The sequence below is a fragment of the Urocampus carinirostris genome, chromosome 14 (assembly GCF_059441175.1).
Source record: "Urocampus carinirostris isolate Australia breed hairy pipefish chromosome 14, RoL_Ucar_1.0, whole genome shotgun sequence".
NCBI lineage: Eukaryota > Metazoa > Chordata > Actinopteri > Syngnathiformes > Syngnathidae > Urocampus > Urocampus carinirostris.
The window spans coordinates 21,204,557-21,223,874 of NC_142362.1; the positions used below are offsets into that span (position 1 = coordinate 21,204,557).

At 38.5% G+C, this 19,318-nt stretch overlaps 1 protein-coding gene across 2 annotated transcripts in view; it reads right to left on the minus strand.

Annotated features, from left to right (window-relative positions):
• Positions 1 to 6,526, minus strand: part of tmeff2a (transmembrane protein with EGF-like and two follistatin-like domains 2a) — a 222,714-nt gene extending 216,188 nt beyond the window's left edge. Inside the window, exons 1-2 of one of the 2 annotated variants that reach the window (XM_088353044.1) lie at positions 6,402 to 6,526; positions 3,609 to 3,675 (exon numbers count right to left, since the gene is read on the minus strand). The gene's annotated coding sequence lies outside the window, so the exon portion shown is untranslated. Of the gene's footprint in view, positions 1 to 3,608; positions 3,679 to 6,401 lie in introns of both variants that reach the window. The other variant, XM_088353045.1, reaches the window with a different exon arrangement.
• Positions 6,527 to 19,318: the final 12,792 nt, after the last annotated feature.

Sequence of the window (19,318 nt, forward strand, 5' to 3'; positions counted from 1 at the left end):
CAGTTTGAAAGATATTGTGCTACTGGAGGCTAAACAGAGTTGTCTCCCCAAATATTAATCAAATCCAAAACCCCACTTTTCCCACCACTAAATCCTCTGCGTGTTTTCGTCCGCCATGGTGTTCATTTCTATTCATTGTAAATATGCACACTTGTATGCTTGTCTGTGTTGTCGTAAGGTGGCCGCAGCCGAGGGCACCTGCACCCTATCAGGCGGTGCACCATCTGTATGTGTTAAATACAGAAATATAGCCAGCTACAGAGACTGCGCCTTTTAACACGCTGCGCCCTATGGTAGTGAAAACGGTAATTGAAGCTTCGAGAAACATCGCACCTACTGAAGAAGGTTGAACGTATCTCCAATCCACAGGCCCACTCGTAATTAAATACCTCAATGAGCAGATTACAAGTTTCCCCATTTGGAAATTTCATTACCACTCCCATAATTGGATTCCAAATGTAATTAGTTTTTCTTTTGCTTGGCGAAACAGCATGTGATTCAAGGCTGAATGTGAAGAATGTCAAAAGGTCTTCCTCTTTCTGTCAAGACCCCTTAATGAGGTAGGTAAAGCAACATTGGTCAGAATTACCAAACAAGTCTTTACAAAAATATGAAAAAACTAAAGGGACCAAATTACACAAGCAAGTGTTGTGAAGGGCAAAAACACTTCATTTGCTAATTGGGTAGGATCAATAACTACCTAGAACTTGCTAACCTGTTAAGCATCTAGTAAAGAAGACATTCGGGATAAAGCGACCCCGAAGTTTTCACATAAGGGTGTGAAATAAAATGTAATGGCTTTTCCCCCACTTTATCACATCAACAACATTATTTTGGTGCTCAAAAACTTAAAACAAAATCTAAACTTTGCGGGGTCTGTGTGTATGACAAGTTTTGTCTCTAAGATGCTTGTCTGCAATTGGTCAACATCATATCAAATGCTGGTCTGCTATTGGTTTGCACAACGGCATCATAAAAATGGGATATACAATAGGCTGAAATTTCTTTTCTTACTTTATTCAGTTAAAAATCGTATGTGTTTTATAAAGACTGTGACTCGGCAATACCTTACTGTATTTTTTGGTACTGTATGTATTAGCTAAGGCTTGCAATGCTTGCATTGAAGCTAAAGTGAGAAGCAAAAACATGATAAACATGGTTACAACGCTTGTAACTATAGAGACATCCGAGAAAGGCACGTGAATGGTTGCACTCGTTGAGTTGCGTGTCCATAACCTAGCAATGATTAAAGAGACAATAAAATCTCTAAGAGCATGAAAACCAAAAGTTTAAAAATCACTTTAAATTATAAACTGCCATCTCTTCCGCTTCTGCATCCACCCGCTACTCCACTGCACCAGTCAATTCAAGGGTAAAGGATTTAATTTTTCCTTTACTTGTTAATTTCTTTAATGTTATTTAATCATAAAGAAGTATAGTACACAAATAGTACTTACTGTATATTATCAAGCGAAAATGACACTACTGAATTTGTTTAGGATTTTTTTTTAAGCATAGGAGCTAGGAAGACCGTCTCAGTTATTTATATTTTATAACCGTTTCAATATAAGAATTATTAACGTTATAAATTCCCTAATTTAATTGTTGGCATGTGATATTGGCCTTAATTACTTACATACTTTCTGTGTGATAATAGCCATTATCACATACCATATCATTTTGAAATCCAGTATTTTTTCCCCTAATGTTTCCTACAACTTCTTAACAGACTAATGACAGGAGTCTATTGTACAACATACTTTACATGCCAATCAAAAGTACTTCTTTTTTTTTGATTCCTCTTAATGATTCTAGAGATTGTGAAACAGCAAAGTGTCCTCTGGGAGAGCGAAGCAAACCATCAAGTCTTGACTGCAGTTTGAAATCCGCACAGCGAGCTTGTTCAAGTCCGAAAAGGGAAATGATTGCCGGCGGCACACAATCAGTGCAGACATGCAGCTGCCCGTGCAAGAAGGGCAAGAAAATGTCAAACAAGAAGAAACTGCTATTCTTTCGATGGCTTCCTGATTTTTGTCCTTCACTTTTGGACCTACGCTTGTTTACGTCGCTTTGAAAAAGTTTCCAGGTTTCAAAAGTGATTGGGTGAAGTAGGGCCGCCCGGGATGGTGGCCACCAGCTTACTTACGGTACCCTCGGCTGAGCAATTGACAATTCCTTTATTCATTTTCTTATTCTCTCCATATGTATCTAATATTTTTGGAAAACAATTTTAAAAATAGGGCAGCACGGCGGCGCAGTGGTTAGCGCTTGTGCGGCACAGCTCATGTCATGGGAACCTGTCGTGGGTTCAAATCCAGCTCCAGACTTTCTGTGCGGAGTTTGTATGTTCTCCCCGTGCTTGCGTGGGTTTCCTCCGGGCACTCCGGTTTCCTCCCGCTTTCCAAAAACATGCATTTCAGGTGAATTGGCCGGTCCAAATTGTCCCTAGGTGTGAATGAGCGAATGAAATGTCTGTCCCTGTGTGCCCTGCGATTGGCTGGCAACCAGTTCAGGGTGTCCCCTGCCCACTGCCCGAAGATGGCTGGGATGGGCTCCAGCCCCCCCGCGACCCTAATGAGGATAAGCGGTACGGCTAATGAGATGAGATGAGAATTTTAAAAATAGTCAATAAAAAATGAGTGCTGCAACAGTTAGTCAGCAAAAATCAATTATAGAAATAGTCGACAATTCCATCAACAACTATTGTCGCCAGACACAGTTTTTCAAGACAGCATCTTACATGATTGTAATCTCTGCTGAGAGGCGCTTATACGGAATAGTGTCTCTGTCTCGAGCGGTAACACGGCCATAACAGCCTCCAAGTACATATACCGAAACCTCTAAAGTTTGAGAGCATGATGAATAAAAACATGTTTGCAAAAATTTTCAAAGCAGACCTTAAAAATCATGGAATTACCTTGGTGAGCTAGGAACATTTATTGACAAAGCACGTTCGACAGTTTAACGAAACGGAGTCTGACTTGCCTCTGTACGATTCAAGTAACATTCAAGCCAATACGGTTTGATATACATTGAACATTTTATACTCATATATTACGCTATAAAAAGGAGCCTGACAAACGTATTTGGAATTAAATGCATCCAGTCCAGAGATGAAACATCAATTTTTATAACATTACAAACTACAAATGTCTGTTGTTAAAAACATAGAGAATTATTAAGTACTTTTGTTACGAACTCTGCAGGTGACCACTTAATGTACTTCACAAAATGCATATATTTGTTTTACTTAATCAATTAAATCCAAATAGGGAGTTACGACTGCTGATTCGTCGGTTCTGAGGTCAGTTCTGAGGTCATGGATTGGCTACGAGTCTTGTTGTTCAGAGTTTGCATGTTCTCCCTGCCCCTACGTAGGTTTCGTACCACATTCCAAAAACATGCATGACAGGTTAACTGGCCCAGTCAAGTCAAGTAATGGGTTTGTTTGTTTGTTTCCCGTATATTCTGAACTATAATACATTAGTTTATACACCATGCAAAAATGATGCAGCCAATTTATGGAGTAGTGCGGTGTCAGCCAATAATATAAAACATTCTTACCATTACTAATAATACTTCAATAATACTTTAAACGAGGCACTTACCTGCTAATGCACAAACAAAGGAATATAATTTGGTTGGCAAATCAGAGCGTGTCCTGATGAACTTTGTCTGCTTGTTGATAACATGAAAAGAAAAAAGAGGAAATGAAACAAAATCCGTATTTGTAAACATATTTCCTTTATAAGTTTACAAGTACGGTGAACTGTTGTTCATGGTCCGAAACTAACCCATGACAGGCAAAATCTATGAAGTAGAAACGTTTTGTGTTTTTTAAATTATGAACGATACCTCATCAGAGCCTTCAACATTATAAAAGACACTTCCACCCCAGCCACCACCTACTGACCTATTACCCTTTGGTAGGTGCTACAGATCCATCAAAACAAGGACAAACAGGCTTAGAGACAGCTTCTTCCCCACGGCCATCACCACCCTAAACGAGCGCACAAAACTGTAAAAACATATCTAGCAACAATTTTTTTCTTTTTTGCTGCTGATAAACGAAACTGTGAAAATATGTACTTTTGCACAAAACTGTGAAAATATATACGATTGCAAAAAAGTTGAAAATGGGAAAATACATACCAAGTGACTTATTTGGGTTTTTATGTTGCTACAATTCTTTTCGTTGCACTAATGTTACTGAAGGATTTTTTTATCTTATTTAATTGACTATAAGGGATTTAATATAGTACAAATTAAATTTTCTGAATGCAGTGGGGATTTTTCACAGGGATCCAGGGATTGGGGTCAGTGTGGCCTGGACAAGAACTATGTTTACATAAAAACGAGAACAAGGACAAGAAGCTAACGCGCGAAAAGGAGAGGGGGTTTCTGATAAGCTTTCTTGTTTGTGAGCCCTTCAGACATGGCAGCGTCTTGTCTTCCGGCCAGGAGGAGGTGGCGACTGGGTGGAAGCCACGTGAGGAGTTCCTGGCCCGGCCAGGGGAGGAGTCAGCACGCCCACGGGAGGAGTCAGCCCGCCCAAGGGGGAGGGGCCGACGCCCCGACGTATCAAAAGGACGGAACCCAGAGGAGCACAGACAGGACCAGAGAAGAAAAGATGTGAGGCTCGACAAGACTAATTGGACTAATTCGAAAAATGATTCGGCAAAATTCGATGGAGTTAACTTGAGAAATAATTTAAGAAAATAAATCTGCCCCCGTGTGGAAAAGCCTGTCTCTTCTCAATGTTTCCCTAAATTAAGAAAACGAGCATGCGTTTGTTAGGAGGATAGAGTTTATGTTTAGTTAATGGAGTCAGATAACTAATCCGAACAACTTGGTAAACGCTAAATTCATTTTATAGTTTAATTCCTAACATTACCATGCATGATTTTTTCTCACCATTGATCTTGCACTATTATTAAAACTTAGGTTAGTCTGTAAGCACTACGTTACAAATGTTTTCCTGCCTTTTATCCTGTTAGTCTTTTTATCTTTTTAACCTTTAAAAACTTTATTTAATTTTTACCCCTTGTTTTACCTTTGAAATATATATTTAATGTTTACCTTGGAGTGCCACGTCTTATCGCGTTGCATACAATGTTTCACCATGTTGATAACAATGACAATAAGAACAATTTAATTCAATTTTATACTCTACAATACATTGAAATCAAAGAACAAATCTTACAGGATCAAGTATTCATTCAACAAATAAAAGTAAACTGTAAACATGTATCTACTTATGACCAATAACTACTATCTTTAAGACTGACTAGCCAATCAAAATGCAGAGTACAAAGCACAATGAAAATCAGTAAAGGAGTCAGACGGTAAAGTGAACAGCGATATAGCGATGGTCCACTGCAACCCAAATCCAACATTGTGACATATAAATTGTTGTACATAATGATATAAATCATTTTAATATTAACTAAATTATTTTCATTGCACTATTGTTACGATTCACTATTCTTTCTCATTCACTAATATTTCACTATTATTACAACTTCGGCTAGTCTCCAGGCACTAAATTGAAAATGTTTTCCTTTCATCCTGTTAATCTTTTTATCATTTTTATCTCTGAAATCTTCATTACATGTTCACCCTGGAGCGCCACATCTAATCTCCTTGCATACAATGTTTCACGATGATGATATTAATGATAAAAAAGACAATTCAACCCAATATAATACTCTATAATACTACAATGAACAAAACTCACAGGCTCAAGCCTTCATTTAACAAATAATAGTACGGATACTGTATAATGTAAACTTTTACCTCTGACCAATAATTACTATCAAAGTCCTGATTAGCCGGTCAAAATGCAGAACATATTACCCAGACATGGGACCAAGTCACACATGTGCAAGTCTCAAGTAAGTCTCAAGTCTTCACCTTCAAGTCCCAAGTAAGTCCCAAGTATTTTTTTCTTGGGCAAGTCAAGTCACAAGTCAAGTCCCGAGTCTTAGATTGCCAAGTCCAAGTCAAGTCACAAGTCATAAAAACAGCGACTCGAGTCGACTCGAGTCCAAGTCACTAAGTCTCAAGTCCCCATGTCTGATATTACCCAATGAGAATCAGTGAAGTAGGGAGACCATGAAAAGTAAACCGCGTTATAGCGATGGTTTACTGTAAGCCAAATTATTGTGTCTATAAATTGTTGTTATGCACACTGACAGAAAATATTTTTACATAAACGAAATAATAAGCTATATGTAATAGTAAAAACATGATTTGTCTGGCTAATATATCATGTAACTCATAAAACTCCCCACTAAAAGCCAACGGGAAGGTAGCTAGTTTTACACTGTGTGTATTCAATAGACGTTTTTACAACAAACGTTAAATGTCTTAATATTCACAACAAAAATTCTTTTATTTACCGTGTAAGCCCTCGAAGGGTTGTGTGTTGTTGTCTTTTGCTTGTTTTAACATAATTCTGAGCCGTTCGTTTTTTCCTCTTGTGTCGCTTCATACTTCTGCCTTGACACCTTGAGAAGTACAACTTCCGGTTTGTTGGACAACAAAAATAATATTAATAATAAATGTAATTTTAAAATAAGCTAAACTTATAAGGGACAACTAAAAAATGTATGCAAATATTTACTTAACTATTACGTTCTATTGGATGGAGGTGCATTTAATTAGAGAACAAAGAATCGCTGCAAAACTTAAGAATGATAATAAAGTTATCTACCTTTTCCAATTCCTATTTTCCTATTCCATTTATTACAGGAGCAGCCGTAGACTCTAGAGGTTTTTATGTGTATACTGTTCTTATTTTTTACTTTAAATTTTTCACAAGAAGAGCGCAGGGACAACAGGGAAGGAAACAAATCGGCAGTTGAAGAGTTTTGATTCACCTACAAAAAAAAAGACTTGAAAACTTTTGCTCAACATAATGATGTTTACGATTTTATTTTTTATTTTTTTCAATCTAGAATAGAATGAAACAGTCAGGCCTCTTCTTTGCCTCCAGCGAGTTTTGACTGACTTTATGGGAGACGTCCCTGCCAATAAAACAATAAAAAGTGTAAAATATGAGAGAGAGAGAGAGAGAGAGAGAGAGAGAGAGAGAGAGAGAGAGAGAGAGAGAGAGAGAGAGAGAGAGAGAGAGAGAGAGAGAGAGAGAGAGAGAGAGAAGAGAGAGAGAGAGAGAGAGAGAGAGAGAGAGAGAGAGAGAGAGAGAGAGAGAGAGAGAGAGAGAGAGACGGAAAGAGACAGAGAGAGAGGGGATGAACATTATCGATTGGTGCACTTCACGTTTGATTTGAGCTCCCTTTAAAAAACTGCAACAGATGTGGGCTGTTTCCCATGTGACAGGAGGGAGATAGCCCTATTAAAATATGTCAAGTTTCTATAAGACCCAACCATTCATAAGTCAGTCATAATGCATCAAAGAATACCAGGAATATCAGGAATGTCACTACTACAGTCACAGCTCTTGTTTTATAGCTCATTTGGTTTCATATGACAGCTCATTTGCATTATTATGACCGATATGGTCATCAGACTCATCAAAAAGGGTTGAAAACACATTGAAAATATTTAAGAAAAAAAATAGGCCAATTTCTCTTGAACAGCATTCATACCTGTCAATCTGCACGCTTTTGCCGTACATAGTACGTTTATTATGCATTTTAAGACGTGTACGACATATTATAAGAAAATCTGTACGGAAAAACGCAAATTTGTCAATTATGGGTACCATCCGGTATACACCAACTATCACAAAACAGCAAATCAATGAGTATATTACCAACAATAATTTAATGCAGAAAATGAATTCATAATTTGAATAAGAAAATGTATTATTCTACTTAGTTATATTTGCATGTATTTTTTCCTTCTGCAGTGAAGGTCTAAGCTACTTCATTTTTTAACTTTTTTTATAATAAACCTCATTCATGTCAAGCAACTCAGTATCTCATAACAAAAAGTTAATTAACAATACATATGATATAAAAACACATGTACAATATAACATGTTAAACTACATAAATAATACATACAAATAAGGCGTAAGATTATTTTGTATTTTGTAAGGGAAAATACAACATTTTGTAAGGGCATGGAGCCGTGGAGGTTGACAAGTATGAACATTAGATTTTGCTTTTCTGCAGCTATTAGGGCAGATTAATTATTTAATCACTGTAAAAATAAACTTTATTTCACACAATTCTTGCACAAATCAGGGGGACATACAAAGCCAACTTTATAATCAGAGCAGCTTCTTCCCCCCTGGTCAAATTCTTTTTCACGTTTATGTGACGAACAACAATTTCAAGTTAAATCGCCCATTAAAACAGGTCAAAAAGACACCAATGCACTTTGTGAAGTATGATTGATTCATGACCCCACCTGTCATATGTAGGATTTATGACCCAAAGTAAAAAAAAAAACAATCATAAATCATAAATGAAATATCAGGATTTCCACTTAATGCAATAATTACTGTCATTAGTCCTATGAGATAGCTCGTATTTAAAATGATCACAGATGGGGTTATAAACTAATACAAAATATTACCGTATTTTCCGCACTATAAGGCGCACCTAAAAGTCTTAATTTTTTTCAAAAGCTGACCATGCGCCCTATAATAAAGTGCGTCTTATTTATGGATCAACATTAAATCACAAGGTCTCGCAACTTACGCAACAGCCGCCGACTCGATTTTCCCCCAAACGTGGAGTAGTCCGCGGTGTATGCTGGGATTTATATACCGGCGTTTCATTGGCTAACCAATGTGTCAATCATCATTTGAATCGATCACTATTGGCTAAAGTTATTTGGAGCCTCGGATAGGCTAGAGGGCCGAAACAAACCCTGCAATCGGCCGAAAAAGATGTGTCAATCATCCGTTAAATCGATCACTATTGGCTGAAGTTATTCGGAGCCTCGGATTGGCTAGAGCGCCAAAACAAACTCTGCAATTGGCCAAAAAAGATGTATCAATCATCATTTGAATCGATCGCTATTGCCAGAAGTTATTTAGAGCCTCGGATTGGCTAGAGGGCCAAAACAAACCCTGCAATTGGCCGAAAAAGATGTGTCAATCATCCGTTATATCGATCACTATTGGCTGAAGTTATTCGGAGCCTCGGATTGGCTAGATGGCCAAAACAAACCCAGCAATTGGCCGAGTTTAGCAATGGCGTAGCAAGCTTAAGCTTGCTAAAGTACACCATAAAGAAACATGTTTTATTAGTCTGTATTTGCAAATAATTTACTCTCCTGGATTTACTTCACTCACGGTTGTAAGAAGACCATGATTGCGTATCATTATTGAACGTGAGAACTTAGGTGAGCTATGCGGCTTTATATTTTCCCGGTATCTTGTTTTAGAACGATCTTGATGCTGCTGTGATGAGTTGAGTGAATTAAACTCAATTCCAAGTGTTTATTGTCATATGCACAGTAAAGTTGTGAGCGAAAAAGAAAATAGAAACTGAGGAATGGTTGGCATTTCTTGAATCCCAAGACTTTAACCTTCCGAATGATATTTGAAATGATGCATTTGAGTGACATCGTACGGACACCGCATCCGCACATGTCTACGACACGTATTTGCTTCTTTGCAAGCTTTGGGAATGTTAAGGGGGTAATCAGTTTGACTGAATCATCTGACTGTTTTGTCGACGTTCCCATTGTAGCGCCTTATAATCCGGTGCGCCTTATCTATGGAAGATATAGGACCAAAAACTATTTTTTGGGGGTGCGCCCAATAACCCTTGTACGCCCTATAGTGCGGAAAATACGGTAAGTTTGACAAGATTATGGCTCACTTTGTTTTGTTATTTATTCATGTATTTATTTTTTCAAAACAGTAGTTTTAAGCTTACCGTCCCATTAAAAACTGGTTCATGAAATGCCTAGGTTCTTCATTACTTCTGATAGATTTCAGACCCCACCTGTCATAGTTTGGGTTTATGACTCCATCAATCCTAAATCAACTCTATATGATAAAAGAAATACCATAACTACTCATCTCATCTCATCTCATTAGCCACACCACTTATCCTCAGATTAATCTTGTGATGGCTCATTTACAGTATATATATTAAGGTTTTTGGTTTTAGGGGGTTGGATAATCATGTCAGCTCCCTTTAGGAGATCCTCGTGTAATATAATTCTAGATTTCTTGACCTTCTATTATTAAAAATGCACATATACATAAAAGTTAATGTATATTTTCCTAGGATTCAAATAAATATTGTTTTATTCAAACAAATTCAGTTTTTTACCACTAGGGGTAATGATACACTTGGGGGCGGCAGTAGCTCAGGAGGTAGAGCGCTCGTCTTGGGATCAAGGGATCCCAGTTCGAATCCCGGCTCGTCCGTGTTATATGTCAAAGTGTCCTTGGGTAAGACACTGAACTCCTAATACCCCCAATAAGCAGGTTAGCGTCTTACATGGCTGCAATACAAGGCCACTATTGGGAAATGTCAAGTCAAGTCATTTTTATTTGTATAGCCCTAAATCACGAAGAGTCTCAAAGGGCTTCACAGATCACCACACTATATTACACAGACTATTTTTCAGCCGACGAGAAGAGTAGGTTATTCATATGCTATGGAGTAGAAGTGAGTTTTAAGTTTAGATTTAAACATTTCCACTGAGGTTGCAGATCGGATCTCAGGGGGAAGAGCATTCCACAGCACCGGTGCCCGGATGGAGAACGCTCTCGAACCAGCAGAACACTTCTTTGCTCTTGGGATCACCAGAAGACCGGCACTCTCAGATCGTAGGCTTCGGACCGGGACGTAGGGGCAAATCAGATCTGAAAGATAAGAGGGAGCTAGTCCATGTATGATTTTGTACAATACTAAGAGAACCTTGAAATCACATCTATGGCTAACTGGGAGCCAATGCAGGTTAGCCAAAATCGGTGTGATGTGATCGTACTTTTTTGTCCTAGTTAAAAGCCTCGCTGCGGCATTTTGTACCAGCTGAAGTGACTTGATTCTAGACTTCGGGAGACCAGAGAGTAGTGCATTACAGTAATCGAGACGGGAGGTGACAAACGCATGAATTATAATTTCCGCATCAGACTGAGATAGTATTGAACGGATTTTAGCAATGTTACGAAGATGGAAGAAAGCGGTTCTAGTAATTTTCTTTACATGTATTTCAAAGGATAGATCAGGGTCAAATATGACACCTAAATTTTTAACTGAGTCACTCTGTGTGATGTGACATTTGTCAATGTTCACAGCAGTTTTTGAGAATATATCACGGCATTTAGATGGACCAATGACTAACATCTCGGTCTTTTCAGAGTTAAGACGCAAGAAATTGAGTGACATCCACTCTTTTATCTCAACGAGGCAGGCCTCCAAATTTCCACAGTTTAGTGTGGGAGATTCCTCCAACGGAAGATATAGTTGAGTGTCGTCTGCGTAGCAGTGGAAGCTGATATTGTACTTGCGAATTATATCACCTAATGGAAGCATGGAGCACATTGTAAAGCGCTTTGGGAAGTCATTGACTTGAAAAGCGCTATATAAATCATTTCAGGTTATTTCATTACACTATGTCCCTTAAATATTTTTTTTTCAAGTTTTACTCATTTTTCATTTAGATTGCTGTAAAAATAACAAAAATTACACTTAAAATGGGCAAAAATCTGTTAGTGGAACAAGATTTGTCCACTCTTTTTGGCAAAACAAGAAAATATAATTAAAATCAACAAAATTATGTGCAAATTTTCGTCTTTATTTGATTTTTTATTATTATTACTTTTTGGGCAATGCAGTCTTAAATGGATTCATCAAACAAAATAGGTTATGTAATATAATTCCCTGTACTACCGTTAACAGCTAATTGGTTATCATGGTTATCTGTTCTCAAAGTTTCACAATTTTCCTCATGTTGATGTTTTTAGTTTTTCCTTGCCCTCATGTAGGTTTTAAATCTGGGGATGGTGTAATAGTCTGTGGTTTGTAATAATCTGTGGTCTGTGCAGCCCTTTGAGACGCCTTGTTATTAAGGGCTATACAAACAGACTTGACTTGACTTGACAACTGTGGGTCTCAAAATTGGAGCTAAATAAGCGATGACATTCGTTAGTCTGCCTTTTTAAGACTTTGGGACAACGTCTTTTTGAGGGCTAAATCATGTCTAAAGCAGACCGGTTTTTGGTCAAAATTCTATTTTCAAAAGACATACATGCATCTACATGTACTGTATGTACTTGGGTAAAAAGTGAAAGTTGAAAATGTAATTTTTGGGGGCTAAATTTGCTGCCCTCCTCTTCTTCAGATGCAAAATAAAATCTGATCTTTTTCCTATTGCAAAAGGAATGATAACTACAGAATAAGTAAGACTAGAAGCTTGAAAATACATTTCAATTTATGTTGCCATATTATATTTGCGATACCAAGAAACTTTGACACTTAAGGTGTGGTGATGTCAGTAATGATTTCCTGTGCAGCACCGCAACTTCTCACTCCCTAATGAGTCTCGCTAACTCGACTGCGTTGAAATAAAATATGAAAATGGCATAAGTCAAGAGAAGAAGTAAAAAAAACACTCTCCCATAATTATTTTTTTGCAACCTACACTGAGTGATTACAGTTGACGTCTTTATAACCTAGTTAAATGGTGAAATCATGGTAACCTTTTGAGCGTAATTGCACAAACTTTCTTCACGGCTAGACTTTTATGATTTCTTTCCTACTAGGTGAGAAAGTTCCTACTTTTTGACACCCTTTTTTATGGCGGCTTGTTTTTTTTTAGTGATGAGGGGGTTAGGGTGGGTCAAAGTATTTCTCTGCTTTTGTAGAAGTTATCCAAAGCATGTTTTTGTTATCTAATAGTCATTTTTTATTACATTTGAAAGGAATACACTGTTGCAAAGGGAATTTTCTGTTTTAAAGAGGCACTTCGTTTTCTCAATCACACTTCCGGGTTATTCCCACTTTCCTAGGAAAGCACATGGCCGTCTTCACCATGTGACCTGAAGATAAAATCGACTGCCAACTGCCTTGATCTGTCAGTAATGCCGTAAGTATTGATAATTATATTCATGAAACCTTTTTGTGATTATTTTTATGTTTATTTGTTGCGATTTTGTGTTTTCTTTTATACTTTCTGGCCTTTGTACTGCCATTAGCAATTACGCAGCATGCTAATGGTGATAACTAAACTCCAAAATTCTATGAAACTTTCAACTCACTGTGCGACCACATGGAAAATTAGATGCCTAGATAGATGTACTTGTATTTCTCTCTCTCTCTCTCTCTCTCTCTCTCTCTCTCTCTCTCTCTCTCTCTCTGTCTCTCTCTCTCTCTCTCTCTCTCTCTCTCTCTTTCTCTCTCTCTCTCTCTCTCTCTCTCTCTCTCTCCCCACCCTCTCTATCTCTCGACCTCTTGACTTCTGGACTTCTCTTATTTCTTTCTCTATATTCTACTAGATAGATAGATAGATAGATAGATAGATAGATAGATAGATAGATTGATAGATAGATAGATAGATAGATCGATAGATACTTTATTCATCCCCGAAGGGAAATTCACATTTCCAGCAGCATCCCTGAGCTGAGAACAGTACTATAATAAAGCCAAAAGAATACAATATACAAATACCCAGTGTGACGTGCAAATGCCCACTGTAGCGTGTTATATAGAGTAACTAAATAGTGCTACACAGAATACATATTGCAGTAAGATTCGGTAATATCCAATGTAGGTGGTGTGGTTTAATGTGGGCCTTTACTCTGCCGGGTGGAGTTAAAGAGCCTCATGGCATGAGGAAGAAAAGATCTCTTCAGTCTGTCCGTAGTACAAGACAGTGACAGCAGTCTGTCGCTGAAACTGCTCTTCTGTCTGGAGATAATGCTGTGTAGTGGATGCGATGGATTGTCCATGATTGACCTCAGCTTTTTCAGTGCTCGTCTCTCAGCTACTGTTGTTAGGCTGTCCAGCTCTTTGCCCACAACAGAGCTCGCTTTCCTAGCCAGTTTATTGAGACGAGAGGCATCCTTCTTCTTGACGCTGCCTCCCCAACACGCTGCCGCATAGAAGAGGGCGCTTGCCACTACTGTCTCATAGAATAGCTAGCCCCCGACAGAATGTTTGTTCTATCGTGTGGCCCACGAGTTATAATGAGTTTGACATCCCTGGTGTAAAGTGTAAAGAAGAGGGGAGCCGTTTCCTCTGAAATGAAAGTGATATAAAAGGATGGTGCGGTTGAGAAAATGGTAGGATCGCCCTTTTTTTCAGCCAATTTTTACCAGAGGAGGAAGTCGCCCAACTCTTCCAAAAGTAAGTTGAACTTAACTTTATTCATCTTTATAGTCATCTCATCTCATCTCATTAGCTGCACCGCTTATCCTCAGTAGGGTCGCGGGGGTGCTGGAGCCCATCCCAGTAATCATTGGGCAGTGGGCAGGGGACACCCTGAACTGGTTGCCAGCCAATCGCAGGGCACACAAGGACAGACAACTCGCTCGCTCATTCACACCTTGGGACAATTTGGACCAGCCAATCCACCTGAAATGCATGTCTTTGGAATGTGGGAGGAAAGCGGAGTGCCCGGAGGAAACCCACGCAAGCACAGGGAGAACATACAAACTCCGCACAGTAAGTCCGGTAGCTGTATTTGAACCCACACAGGAGGTTCCCAAGACCTTAGAACTGTGCCGCACACGCGCTAACAACTGCGCTGCCGTGCTGCCCTATTCTTTATAGTCAAGTCATGTTTATTTGTATAGCCTTTAATCCCAAGGAGTCTCGAAGGGCTTCACAGACCACAGAATGTTAACGCCTAATGTGTAGCTTTGTTTTTCAGTACTATGCTTTATCCTTAAGCCTACTTTGTAACGTTATAGAGCATAGTATTTTATTAAACGTTTATTTTTTAGTTCCAAAACAATATAGGTTACTTATACAACCCTTAAACATACTTATATAAACCTTAAACATACAAAATATAGCACTGAAGCAACTTACGAACAAATTCAACTTCCGAGCGATCATCCGGAACCTGTTTGGTTTGTAAGAAGGGCAGCGTCTGTATCTTCTTCTATATTAAATTTGTGAAGTTTTTGACTTATAGAATGTGATACAATATAAGATCAGTGTTGCCAAATAGCACTCACTCACTCCTCAATCTTTGAGAACTTTGCATTGCAAACATGTGAGAATGTCGATGAGGATCATGTGGAGGATACTTTTTAGCTGCTTGCTGTGGGGTGCATGAGGTCTCTATCTCATCATAAAAGTTGTCATTGTTCTCAGTTTTCTAATGATTTGAAAGTTTGTATTATGGGAAAAGGACACATTAACTCACACTTTGCCAGAAAAAGAATACGTTGTGCTCCCGTGCCATGCTATATAACTTTTGGAAAGCTTGCAAGTCACGCGCTTTTTTGTTTTGTGAAGTCAAGTCATGTTTATAGCCCTTGATCACATCAAGTCTCAAAGGGCTCCACAGACCACAGTTTATTGCAAACCACAGACTATTATTACACCATCCCCTGATTTAAAACCTACATGAGGGCAAGAAAAAAACTCAAAAACCTCAATATGAGGAAAATGACGAAACCTTGAGAAGGGACCACACATGAAGTAATCCCCCTGGAGTAGAGCTGCAGCTAACGATTATTTTAATAATCTATTAATCTAAAGATAATGTTTTCGAATAATTAATGTATCGGGTTAATAAGAACACATTCATTTCCTCTTCATTCAGATACTGAAATTTGTGGACAAAATAGAAGATAGTGCACAAAACTGAATATTCTATAATACAAAACAATAAAAACAAAAATGGCAGCACGGTGGCGCAGTGGTTAGCGCTTGTGCGGCACAGTTCATGTCATGGGAACCTGTCGTGGGTTCAAATCCAGCTCCAGACTTCCTGTGCGGAGTTTGTATGTTCTCCCCGTGCTTGCGTGGGTTTCCTCCGGGCACTCCGGTTTCCTCCCACGTTCCAAAAACATGCATTTCAGGTGAATTGGCCGGTCCAAATTGTCCCTAGGTGTGAATGAGCGAATGAGTTGTCTGTCCCTGTGTGCCCTGCGATTGGCTGGCAACCAGTTCAGGGTGTCCCCTGCCCACTGCCCGGAGATGGCTGGAATGGGCTCCAGCCCCCCCGCGACCCTAATGAGGATAAGCGGTATGGCTGATGAGATGAGATGAAAAACAAAAATCTGTGTTTCTCAAATTACAAACAAAAAACTTACAAATGTATGCTATAGACCTGCAAATATATACTTTTTTTCATTAAGTGCAAAAAATGCATCTTTGCTGTTTGAGGGACATGAGCTTTTTGGAACAAGTGCAAATGTGAAAACCCAGTGACACGTACCAACAATAACGTTAACATTTCAAGTGTTGTCAAATAACAATAAAACATTTTTTTTTACAAATCAGTGTTATACACCTGCAAATGTATAAGGGAGTCTTTCAAAATGTGCAAAAAAATAGTTATTTTTGTTGTTTATGATATGTTTAGGACATCAGCTTTTGGAACAAGAAATAAATGCAAATGGAAAAACGCAGTAACAAGATTTTTCAACAAGCAAAAAGTAACCACTATCATCTTTGCTCACTAACTCACTCACTCTTCCTTCTTTAAGAACCTTGCATTGCAATGCAAAAATGTGAGCATGTCAATAAGGATCTCAGTGATGACAGCTGATAGCCAAGCATGCATGATGTCTCTTTCTCATCATGACGCTTGCCATTGTTTTCTATTGAGATAAGAGTGTATAGTATGAGGATTATTCTGACAAAATAATCACTCAGACTTTGCCACAAAAGTAAAACTTGATGCTTAAACTTATTTACACCATTGTCTGCAAGTTGAGGTTTTCTTTTTTTTAAATAAAGCACAATTAAACACTGCTTAAGCCTAGAATTAAAAACCTAAACAAAATAATAATAAAATAATTCTGAATCGATTGAAGAGAGAGGCATTGGAGGAGCTAATTCAGCCAATGGTATATTTGCATGTTTATAATGCTATGATGCAAACCAATAGGAGACCAGCTTTTGATATGTAGACCAATGGCAGGCATGCTTTTTAGGGACGTAACCACGTAAGACAAACATCGCAAAGTTTGAATTTTGGGTACGCAAATTAAGTTGTAGGTGATGTCTTATAGTGGGGAAAATGTCATGAGGGCCTGAAAAAACATACATTTCGGCACTTTAAAACAAAAAGGTCAGAAGGCTGGGTTGTAATATCCTAGGGGTTTACTGTACTCTTAAGATACATAAATAGATATACTTTATTCATCCCCGTAGGGAAATTCACACTTCCAGCAGTATCCTTGTGTTAAAAAATCAAATGATAAAAAATATAGAATACACAAACCCAATATAACATGTTGATAAAGAGCATTTAAATAGTGTTACGGAAAATACACACTGTAATAAAAATAGGGTAAGAGTTAAAGAGAAATGTTCCAAATAAGTTGTAGTTGATGTCCTTGGTCGGGAAGTTGATCTTGATAATCGTAACCTTAGTTTCCATTTTTACCATGTTGTTGCTTCTTCCTTTAGCATCACTGTAAGTTTTTGTACATAAAGCCAAAAAATATAGGACAAAAATACAGTACAGAGATCTCTTGCTTTTCGTGGTTAACAGGGGCCAGACCCACCAGCAAAACGTCAAAATCTGTGAAGTAGCGTCGCACCATCATAAAAAAAGGTTTAAACTTACCTCAAGATGACGTGATTACCAAGTTTGAGCCCTGATTAAGCTAACCAATGATCTTCTAGTGGCAATGGACTCCGGCGCTTCATCACTCTTGCTGCTTCTGGACGTCAGTGCTGCCTTTGACACTATGGACCATGTTATCTTACTTGAACAGTTGGAAAAATGGTCTCTCAGGATCCGTCCTCTCATAGTTCAGATCCTACCTCTCAGATAGCACTGTGTTAAATGTGGTGAAATGACATCTGAGCCCTTTAGTGTTACCTGTGGTGTTCCGCAGGGTTCAGTACTTTGCCCCCTTCTTTTTACACATACAGTAAATGCTGTTGAATTGGTGGCTTTATTGTCATTATACAATAGTAAAACTAAATTTAGAATGAGGCCATTCAAAGAGCGTCTGGCTAGATGGGAGCTAGCTTCGAGTGTCCCAATTTGAGCCAAGTCCACGCGATGATTAAATAAGAGTCCCAAATGCCGGTCATTGCTTTAATGGCTAATGGACCTGGCATTGGCAAAATACAGGGTCCAGAGCGGCGGATTAACAGAGGTGTTAGCCTAGCAATTTCATGATGTTGTGACCCAAACTGATAGAAGACCAGCATTTTATGTAAGGCTGACCAATAGCAGACTAGCATCTTAGAGAGGTAACTCGTCACAGGCACGAACACAGTGTTTCACATTGCACTTTAACCTAATTCACTAAAAGTGCCCAGTAGCTATACAAAATGTAACAAAATGCTCGCCAGACGGCCACCTTGTGTTTTCTACAAAAAACGAAAATAGTTTTGTTTTACACTTAAAAGAGTTCGCCCGGCGATTTTCACAATCATGACTCAATTTACACATTCTGCAAATGTTTAGCAGTATCTATGACTGGATTGTGGTCATTGTAAGAACACTTGACTAACCTGCTTTTTACAGGCTAAAGAAGAGATCAGAGTCATGTACTGCGTTCTCAATGGTAGTTGATAAATAATAAATGAGGGTGCAGTGATGTACTCAAAGAAAGTGTAAGTAAAGCGGCCGCAGTAACTTAAAAACCTCATGCCAGTAAATGTAGTCTGCATTGGTTATCGTGAATATTGATCTACAGTAATTACTGAAAAACGCAAACAACAAAGGTATCCATTAATTTTAAACGAATTAGACATTTTTAATTTTTACACATCAAATACTGAAATAGAATGCCAATCTCCGACTACCAAGTGACGGACGTCTCATCAGACAAAGTCAATGGCCAAAAGCTCACGGTACCATGTTCTCATCGACAACCAACCGACCCAACAGCAGCGTAATAAAAATAAAACACGTGCTTTAGAACAAATAACATTGTTTTGTTTTCCCCGATACTCTGCACGTTTCACGCCTTGGTTTACTGATGAAACTAGATCGCTTAAACAAGACTGCAGGAAATCTGAAAGAAAATGGTTACCAAGGTTGAGGTTTTCCGTCATACCTGACGTGACAGCTTGTTAAAGTATAAAGCAGCCCTTGCCTCTGCAAAATCAGCCTATTTTTCAAAGGTGATTGGGGCTCAAAAGAATAACCCCTTTAGTTCTAAATATTATAAACATGTCACTCTCCTCAGGTGCAGTTCCAGCGGCTTTTAAGTCCGCTGTTATTTCATTGAAAC